The sequence below is a fragment of the Nannobrachium achirus genome (assembly GCF_963921795.1).
Source record: "Nannobrachium achirus genome assembly, chromosome: 6".
Classification (NCBI taxonomy): Eukaryota; Metazoa; Chordata; class Actinopteri; order Myctophiformes; family Myctophidae; genus Nannobrachium; species Nannobrachium achirus.
The window spans coordinates 41,651,414-41,661,746 of record NC_137815.1 but is presented as its reverse complement, the minus strand read 5'-3'; positions in this window follow the sequence as shown (position 1 = coordinate 41,661,746).

The following is a 10,333-nucleotide window of genomic DNA, read 5'->3' as shown; positions in this document are numbered from 1 at the left end:
AGCTGCACCAGCGTCCGGTCCACCCCCGCGTGCGCTGCAGCCACATGCATCTCTTTCCACGCCTCCTTCCTCCTGGAACCTGGACAGACAACTTGTGAGTATTCCTCTTGGGTGTAAGGGTCAGTCACATTACGGTACAATATCCCCCCCTCCACCCGCAGTTTCGTCCACTGGCGCAACAGCTGAGCCGCCTCTTTCGTCCAACTCCTCTTCTCTGTCAACGTAGGGTGGATGCCCCTCTCCACACACCGCGTCACCACCTGGATAGCCTCATCATCTTCTGTGCACGCAGCCACTCAGCACCAGCCCAGCCAGCGTTTCCTGCTGCGGGCGTCAGCTTCACCGTCGCGACCGCTCCGGGGTCTACGGGGAATCTAGATAGGGCGTCAGCATTAGCATTGTTCTTGCCTGGCCGGTACTTAATCTCAAACGTAAAGGAAGCCAATTGGGCAGCCCAGCGTTGTTCGATAGCGCCCAAGCGAGCCGTCTGGAGGTGCGCCACCGGGTTATTATCTGTAAACACAGTGAACCGCGCCCCCGCCAAATAATCTTTAAATTTCTCGGTTATAGCCCATTTAAGGGCCAATAACTCTAATTTAAAGGAACTATAATTAGCATCATTCTGTTCTGTGGGATGTAAACTACGACTCGCATACGCGATAACTCGTTCCTTGCCATCTTGGATTTGGGCTAACACCGCACCCAACCCCTGGTTGCTCGCATCCGTATATACCACAAAGGGTTCCTCATAGTCAGCATATGCCAACACCGGAGCTTGGGTGAGGGCACCTTTTAGCGCATCGAAAGCAGCTTGACATTCTGCCGTCCATATAATCGGTTTCTGTGAGGACTTGTTATCAACGGGGACCCCAATTAAGAGATTATTCAGTGGACGGGCTATAGCAGCGAATGATTCTACAAAACGGCGGTAATAGCCTGCAAGACCCAGAAATGCACGAACCTCCCGCACCGTGGTTGGAATTGGCCACCCTCGCACCGCCACTAACTTGTCTGGGTCGGGGCGCACTCCCTCCCGGTCCACCACATGCCCCAAGAACTGCACTTCACGTTGTAACAGTTTACATTTATCAAGGCGCAGTTTCAGTCCGTGCTTCCATAGTCGCTGGAACACCCGATCCAGATGCTGTAGATGAGAACAGAAGTCAGGGGAGTAGATAATAATATCGTCCAAATAAACTAATAAAGATTCAGCCATTTGTCCACTTAAACAGTGTTGCATGAGTCTCTGGAACGTAGCAGGCGCATTGCACAGCCCGAAGGGCATTCGTTTAAATTCAAACAGACCCAGTGGGGTCGTAAAGGCAGTCTTTTCTTGGTCACGTGGATCCATGCCTACTTGCCAATACCCACTGGCTAAATCAAGAGTCGAGAACCACTGTGCTTTAGTCAAACTGGTCAATGTTTCTTCAATACGAGGTAAAGGGAACGCGTCTTTATGGGTAACTGCATTCAACTTACGGTAGTCCACGCAGAACCTCCAGCTGCCGTCCTTCTTTTTAACCAGCACAATCGGTGCGGCCCACGGACTACAGCTCTCCGCGATGACTCCTTTCGCCAGCATGTCACCTAGCAAGGCCTTCATTTCTTTGTACATGGAGGGCGGCAGTGGTCTGTGTCGCTCACGAATGGGTGCGGCGCCCGCTGTATGGATCTGGTGTTGCACGGCGTCCGTCCGCCCGAAATCTTCATCATGTACAGCAAACACCTTTTCCCATCTCAGCAACATGGACTGCAGCCCCTCTTTCTCTCCCTCGGGCAGGTCAGTGCGATCAGCCAGCCCACCGAGTTCTTGGGATAGAGTGCGCACGGGTCCGTCTTCCGCAGCGCTCACCAGGGCAACATCCACCAGGCCATCAGCGGACATGGACAGGCTCAGATCTTGACTTCCCCGCACATCAGCATCATGCACGGGGTACAGTTTCCCCAACTTCTGATAGCGCCTCACCGTCAAGCTATAAGGAAAGGGGTTACAGAGACGAATAGGGACCCGCCCGCCCCGTACCGTAACCAAGGCGCGCGCCAACCCCAATTCCTTCATGTCTGGTAGCGCCTCGACCAGAGCCTCAAAGTCAGTTCCTCCCGGTCCCCGACGTGTGCGTCCCCATACAACCATTTCACTGCGGGCGGGGACCCGGATCTTTTGGCGACTGACGGGCCACACATAACCCAAAGACCCGTCGTCATTAGTCACAGCCTCCACTCTCTTACAGGCAGCGAATGCGTCTCGCCACAACGCGTTCGCTTGACGCGGGGGAAACGCAACCCTCCCAGGCCATTTAAACAGTGTACGCCAGCATGCACTCACTACGTTCATGCCAATAATCAAGGGCTGCGTACAGTGTTCATCTTTGACAATTACGACCCCTCGCCCTGGGACTTGCACTCCCTCTAGCTCCAAATCAAATACCGCATAACTAGTGTACGGTATGTCAAGGCCATTTGCTGCTCTTAATTTAAACACAAGTGGCCCTGCACCTAAATCAGTTTGAGAGAAGTGTTCTTCAAATAAGCTCTGTTGCATTAAAGTGACTTGGGACCCCGTATCAAGCAACCCTTTTAAACGAACGCCCCCCATCTTTACTTTAATCATGGGACATTGTCCGATAAATGCATCATTGGCCCGAGTATGTGTCACAGATAAGGGGACTCCTGTTGCCTGGACCTCGGCAACAGGACGATTTAGTTTAACGACGGCTGATTCGTAGTGCACCACCTAGCTATATGTCCTGGCTGTTTACATTGACGGCATATGGGCCTTCCCTCCCCATCCCATTCATATCTCTGAGGTGGCGCGTGCCGGCGCGCAGGTGGCACATAGAACGCCTCAGACGGCGGTGGTTGGGGACGCACAGCAGGAGCGGCAGCTTGGATGAGCGGTCGGAGTTCACTCATCAACTCTTTCGTCATACCGTGCAACTGCGTCTTGACATCCTCCATTATTTCTCGCTTCAGTTCATCTCTCCACGCAGAGGTCTGTGGTGGCATAGGGACAGTTACAGGGTTAATAGCATGACAAGCGATTTCAGTAGCTGGCGTACCTCCATGTTCCATGTCCAACGTCAAGGCCTCCTGTCGCAGCGCGGCGAAGTCTTCGTCAGGGTGGCGTCGAGCGTATATTCTCAGTGCTTGACCAAGTGGGCCCTCAGTTAACCCCATAAGAAACTGGTCTTTCAAGACGGCCTCGGAGGGGGCTGTAGTCGCATCATAACGCCGCAACCCACAAAATAATTCTCTAAGTCTCAGAACAAAGGCACTGACACTCTCTCCAGGGCGCTGTGCGCAACTATAAAATTGTGAGCGTACCTTTGCAACAGGGATTGTTTCCTTGTACACGTTATCTAGATGAGCAAAGATTTTTGCCACAGTATCTCGATCCCCCTCATCCAACACATTAACTTGCCGTCTAGCTTCATCAGTCAAGGTTTGTAATAGAATGGCAACCTTTTTAGCCTCATTAACATCTTGCGTCCCCAATAGCCCTTTAATCTGTACTTTCCATTCCCTGTACTTAAGTTCACCCTCTGTACCTCCAAACGTGGGCAGCCACGGGGCGCCCGGATACACCGGCATCATCATCATATTACAAGTTCACAATTACACACTTATTCAATCTCTCCTCTATATTGCTCTGTGTCCGATCCTGCCGCTACAAACGTCAATTATGTAAGGGTGGCCCAACTCACATTAACTGCCAGTATTTAAACTGGTACCCTTTTGTCATTACCTTGTTACTGAATTTGCCAATAAATAATTGTAAATACACCTTTTTGGTTTGATGTATATTATTAAGTATTACCATTAGCAGATTATATAATTATAAGTTTCCGACAACGCCACCTCGTTTAAAGAGGAAAGAAAGTGCACAAAAGGCACAACCTTTAGGGACACACAAGTTCGTTTACGGAACACCAGAGCAATATAAATCATGAGGAGAGAATGACCAGGACGACAGTTTAGAAAAGTATAACAATCTTTATTTGCTAGGTTACAGCGGCCTCTATCACGCCAAAAACACAATAATAAAATAAAAGGGAACCCTATAATCCTATGGCGCCTGCTAAGCTAAAAACCTAAAAATAAGAGCACTACCAACAATAAAACATTAATTCGACCCCCCCCCCCTCTTTCTCTTATCGTATCGTATATTGGGGCAATTAAAGTGCACTTAGTGTATGGTACTGGCTTGTTAAGGCCTCAAATCGTAATAAATATAATATTACGATAAATGAATATAATTACAAGGAGCGCAGATTATTACTATATACTAAACAGATATCTAATAATCAGCAGCGTATCGTTCAAGCAGGTGAGAATAGTGACTTCTACAGCAGGTGGGAATAGTGACTTCTACAGCAGGTGGGATGGCACACACAGCGACACACAGCTCATCTCTGGTCGTCTACTTCTTTAGTCCACCCATCTGTGAATGCAAAGAATACGCCAGTATCCTTGTCGTGACGACTATACAGCTTACTTCATAGGCCAGTGACTTTATTGACAGTGGTGTACAGGATTGGATACTCACACGCAGGCAGCCTTGTGGGCTGCCGCTGCGAATAGTTCGCACGACACCACAGTAGTCACAACGACCCCTCTCGTTAGCCGGTTCGGCTCGTCGGGACCCTCTCGCTCGTCTCTGGATGGCCCGGACCCTGCCTGGTAATGCTGGCACCGGATCACCGTCTGGAATCCGCTGGGTTTGTAAGGTAAAGCGCTACTCGGTCTTAGCACTTTAGTTCAGTTCAGGTTCAGTTCAGTTACTGCCTGGCTCGGCCTGTGCCTGTCTCTCTGTTCGTCACAGCCGGCCACCTGAGTCACTTCCCGCAGCCCGCTCCACACACACGTCTGCACCCCTTGCTCGTCAACCTAGACTGAGCCTGGCGTTCCTCTTAAAGGGCCGCCTCCCACTCTGCCAGCCACCCATTGGCTGGTCATGACGTCAGTCCCCATACAGTGGCCAGCATTGGCTTCTAGTTATCCTATCAGTTCGCATTCAGACTCACACATGGAGAGAGAGGAGGAGGTGTTAAAGGGAGACAGCAATATCGCATTATAACCAAAGAAACATATTATACAAAATATACAAAACAGGTTCAACAGAAAGAAATAATTGTAAAAACAACAATTATTAAAGGAAAGAAAAATAAAAAAGAATAACGCGACTTCCACCCCTTCACAGAACTTCTTCTTTTATGTATCTTGTGGTTACCACGGAAGTAGCTACTGCTCCCGGTCTGCCCGGCGGATTATTGCACTTCAACAGAACTCCGTGAGCGAGTGTCTTTCTTTTACAAATATGATGCACTATTTTAAAGATGGCGATAAGAGCGTCCACAGAGATGGAAATCACTAAATGTCAGGCCATATGCTGGCCTGGATAACTAAACTAAGCGTGATTTAAGGGATATATTTAATGAAATTAAGTGTCATTCGCAATGCATTCTGGGAGTGTAGTTTCCGCAATTCTGAAAATAATGATGTACAATTGAATATAATCATGATTCCTCACAAGCCGGGGTGGCTTTGTCAGAGGCTTAAAAGACGTTAAATAAATACTTTAAGAAATGTCTATGGAAGAAATGAAAGGGGAAAACGCTTCCGACACCAGAGTGAAGACAGGGTGGGGCTTCAACTGCGATGCTCTATAAGTATCTAGTTAGTGGTATATATCCCATAAGCCAAGACAGACAGGCGCCCAATTGGCCAGTCCCGGTGCATAGCCTGGAGGGATGACTGCTCTGTGATTATGAGTTGACTTTTTAAGAATTAGTTGTCATTGACGGATTTGAAACATAATTGAGAATTGTGGTCCGTGGGCTGCAAAAACATGATGTAAATGTACAAAAGTATAGGCATCAAATTGTACTTGAAGTACCAAATTTAAAAGTACTTTAAAAGTACTAATAATGCAGAATCATCCGATGACTTTTCTTTCTTTTTTTTCATTCAAAACTTTTTCTGAATTTGTCAAAATCTTTTTTACAATCTTTTTTAGCCTTTACTGTATTTTCTATTTCTTCTCTGTCACACCATAGATGGATAGATAGATTGACCTACATGGTAAAACCCTCTGGAACTGAATATAGAACCTTACAGGTGCAATGGATGTGCTGACTTTTATCCCTCTCGCTCCTCTGTAACAGCCATTGTGTGGGATTTTGTCCAATGACCATCTTGGGCTACATAAGGTATATACAGGGTGGTCTCAGGACATGATGACACAGCACAACTTGTCTCACAAAACATGTTTTAATACATGACACAAATCACTCTGTGGACCCATATGGAGCCGTCCATTTTTACACTCTCAATGTTAAATGAACACAGGATCTTTGCTGACTATTTTTGACCGGTGCTGCTCCTACTGTACATCTGGCTTTGTCTGTTTGTACGTACAATATGTCCTACACTTGGCTCATTGGCCAAACTTCGCGGGACACTCATAAAAAGCACTGCTCACTTCACACTGGGTGTGATTTCTTTTCTTTTAAATTTTATGATTTTTGGTAAAGAATTTAGATAATTTCAATATTTTTTAAATATCTTTTACAATATAAATATTGTATGAGGGTCATTGGCACAATATTTTCGAATGAGGGGTCTGTGACCAAATAAATATTGATTTGGGGGTCCTTGACATGAAAAACTTGGTTAAAAACATGTAAAAAATAAATAAAGAAAGAACATGATGCAATGAGACTTCCAAGGTTATACTGCAGAGCCTTGCTCTCCTGCATGGCTAAATAGAAGTGCAATTAGATGTAGCCGAGTGGAATTTATTTGCACATCATGAAGAGTTCTTCATCTGCTGCTCCATAGAAATGTGTTGTTATTCTGCAGATTGCAACGTGCAGCGTTGTCGGTGTAATTTCCTCTAGTTGATTTATGCTTGGTCGTTGTCGACAGCACCTGTCGTCTGTTAATGAGAGATTGTGCGTGTGTGTGTGTGTGTGTGTGTGTGTGCAGGGGCGTCACAAGGGGGTGAAACGTGAGTGAGTTACTAGGGCCCAAGGTGGAGGGGCCTTAATTATTAGCTTAGCTATTGAAAAATAGCAGATAATAATGAATTGCATTTTCATATCGCTTTTCCAAGTGCTCAAAGCGATTTACAATGGTTCATTCATTGGGAAGTGATGCGGCGAACATTCGACGCCAGCCTCCTCACTTCCCACGTTCACACACCAATGGTGGCAAGCTTGCACCAACCAATTCATTGGGGGCAATGTGGGGTTCAGTGTCTTGCCCAAGAACACTTCGACATGTTGATAGGAGGAGCCGGGATTTGAACCTCCGACGGGCCGACCCACGGATCATTGGCCCACCCGCTCTACCTCCTGAGCTACAGCCGCCCGCAGATATACAAGCTCACAGCACGGCACCGAGTGCCGCGCTGCGAGCTTGTAGATCTGTATTTTTTTAAGCGAACATTTGTAACAAATATTTTGCTTCTGGGGGGTCAATATTTTGAGATGGGGGTCCGTGGCCGAATACATATCATTTTGGGGGTCCTTCACGTGAAAAAGTTTGAGCACCACTGACTCACATTTTCACGATTTTTCATAAATAGCAGGTCTACAAGCTCGCAGCGCGGCACTCTGTATATAGCTTGTATATCTGCTATTTTTCAATAGTTAAAGCACAAAATAACGCAGTGAATCCTTGTACCCATGGCCCAGAATTTGGTGCGACACCCCTGTGTGTATGTAAGAATATTGTCTCCACAATGCTAAAAATCTTCAAAGAGCAGCCTACATAACTCATATTCTCAGGGGAGTATATTTGGTGATTGCCTGCAGGGAGACAAATAACCTCAACCTCGCATTCTGCTCTAGATTTGAGGGTGGTGCACTGCAAAATTCTAATAATAATGAGTGTTATAAAGCTACAAGCTGGGGCTGATTTGAATAAGTAAATTTTGTATTTTAATCAATCAAGTCCAGCCACAAAGGCTTTCTTCCCCCTTGTTTTGTGTTTCACACACACACACACACACACACACACACACACACACACACACACACACACACACACACACACACACACACACATGCACACACTCATCCATTCACTCCTCACAAGCCACTAGTTTTATTGCATTTTATCCTTTGTGGGCTAATGTATTTCTATGTTTTATTATGTCAAAATGTCAAAATTAAATCTCACTTTCTCTCTCCCTCTCCCTCTCATATCCATGCACCCACCACAGATGCTAAATATAAATATCACATAATAAACATTGATAGGCAGAAACAAGACCTGATTCAAGTTCATGCTCTCCTTCTCTTACTGTGATAATAATGAACATAATAGATGAGTGCTTCTCACACTTTTTGGGCGTTCTTTACAGAGTTCACCTGCCATCACCATCCACTCCCCCTGGAAGTAGACAAGGACAACTATCATTTACCAGAGAGCTGCTGCACCATCCACATCGTCCAATTTGTTTCTCCAACCCAGAGAAGGGTCCAGAAAGCCTGAAAACTGTCATGGGTCAGTGTTGTAGAAAACCCAGTCTTGCTTCAGAGTCAGACATCCAGAGGACAAGAGTATCTTCTGAAAAGGTTGGGTCGACCTATTTATGTTTATGACAAAATGACTGTGCATTATTGCATGTTGTATTATAACGTCACAATGTAATGTTATTGAGTTGCACAATGCACATTAATACATTGGACTAGATAAAATAATGTCCCTAACATAAAACTTTTTTGCGCAGGGAATCCCTATACATAATCTCTTCATCCACTGCACCCCAAATTACAATGTTTCATGTTACTTTTTTTGATTTAGCATACCAGTATATAATAGGTCCTACTATAACTACAGTATTTGTAAACATCATAATTTTATAATATTATTTCTATTATTATAAGACTAGAAGCTCGGCCGCCCTTCGGGCGGCCGAGCGTCTAGTCGGCGCCCTGGCCAACTCGGGAACAATGTAAATAGGGGATGAATGCCCCGCCCTTTAATGCAAACCCCATTATACCTGTTGTCATAGGATCTGTTTTGACCATCTGTTTGCGTGTGTCCATTTATGCCCATGGCTTGTGAGATGCGTCGGTTATCTCCATATATAGAGATTCAACACGTGCAAAGTACAGGAGTGATGTCAGAATGAGTCAGCAGAAGTGATGTCAGAATATGCCCATATATGGAGATCTCTGTATCTGTGTCCCCTTTATGCCCATATACGGAGATTGCGTCCATTTTATGTCACAATGAGTCAGCGCTTGCGCCGATACATCCATTTATGCCCATATATGGAGATGTGCGGCCGAGCATCTAGTCGGCGCCCTAGCCAACTCGGGAACAATGTAAATATGCCCATATATGGAGATCTCTGTAGGACCCGTTATGCCCATATATGGAGATGCGCGGCCGAGCGTCTAGTCGGCGCCCTAGCCAACTCGGGAACAATGTAAATATGCCCATATATGGAGATCTCTGTAGGACCCGTTTTGACCATCTGTTTGCCTGTTTGTCTTTGAGTCAGCAGAAGTGATGTCAGAATGCCCATATGCCCATATATGGAGATCACTGTATCTGTGTCCCCTTTATGCCCATATACGGAGATTGCGTATGGAGATCTCTGTAGGACCCGTTATGCCCATATATGGAGATGCGCCGATGTGTGTACGTGATGTCAGAGCCTTTTATGAAGTGATGTCACAATGACATGATTTCCTCCGGAACAGCCTGATGTCAACAATCAGCTCCGCATAAGGAGATTCCGAACGTTTTGCGCCGTTTCGGAAAAAACGCGCGTCGGGTCGGGTCGAGGCCGGGCACTGCACTCCGCGCCGCGGCGGAGAACGTGCGTGCCGAATCTGAAGCCGGTGGGACGAACGGTTCTCGAGATACGTGGATTACATACACGCAGACAGACAGACAGACAGACACGCAGAGACTTCTCGCATTTATAGATAGACTAGAAGCTGGGCCGCCCTTTGGGCGGCCCAGCGTCTAGTCGGCGACCTGGCCAACTCGGAACAATGTAAATAGGGAATGAATGCCCCGCCCTTTAATGCAAACCCCATTATACCTGTTTTCATAGGACCCGTTTTGACCATCTGTCTGCCTGTGTCCATTTATGCCCATATATGGAGATATCTGTATCTGTCTGTCTGTCTGTCGGCGTCCATTTTATGTCCATATATGGTCCATATATATCACTGCAGTTATAGTTCTGGGTCCATTTTATGCCCATATATGGAGATATCTGTCTATCTGTGTCCATTTTATGCCCATATATGGAGTATCTGTCTGTGCCTCCAACTGTGTTGCAGACACTGCAGTTATAGTTCTGGGT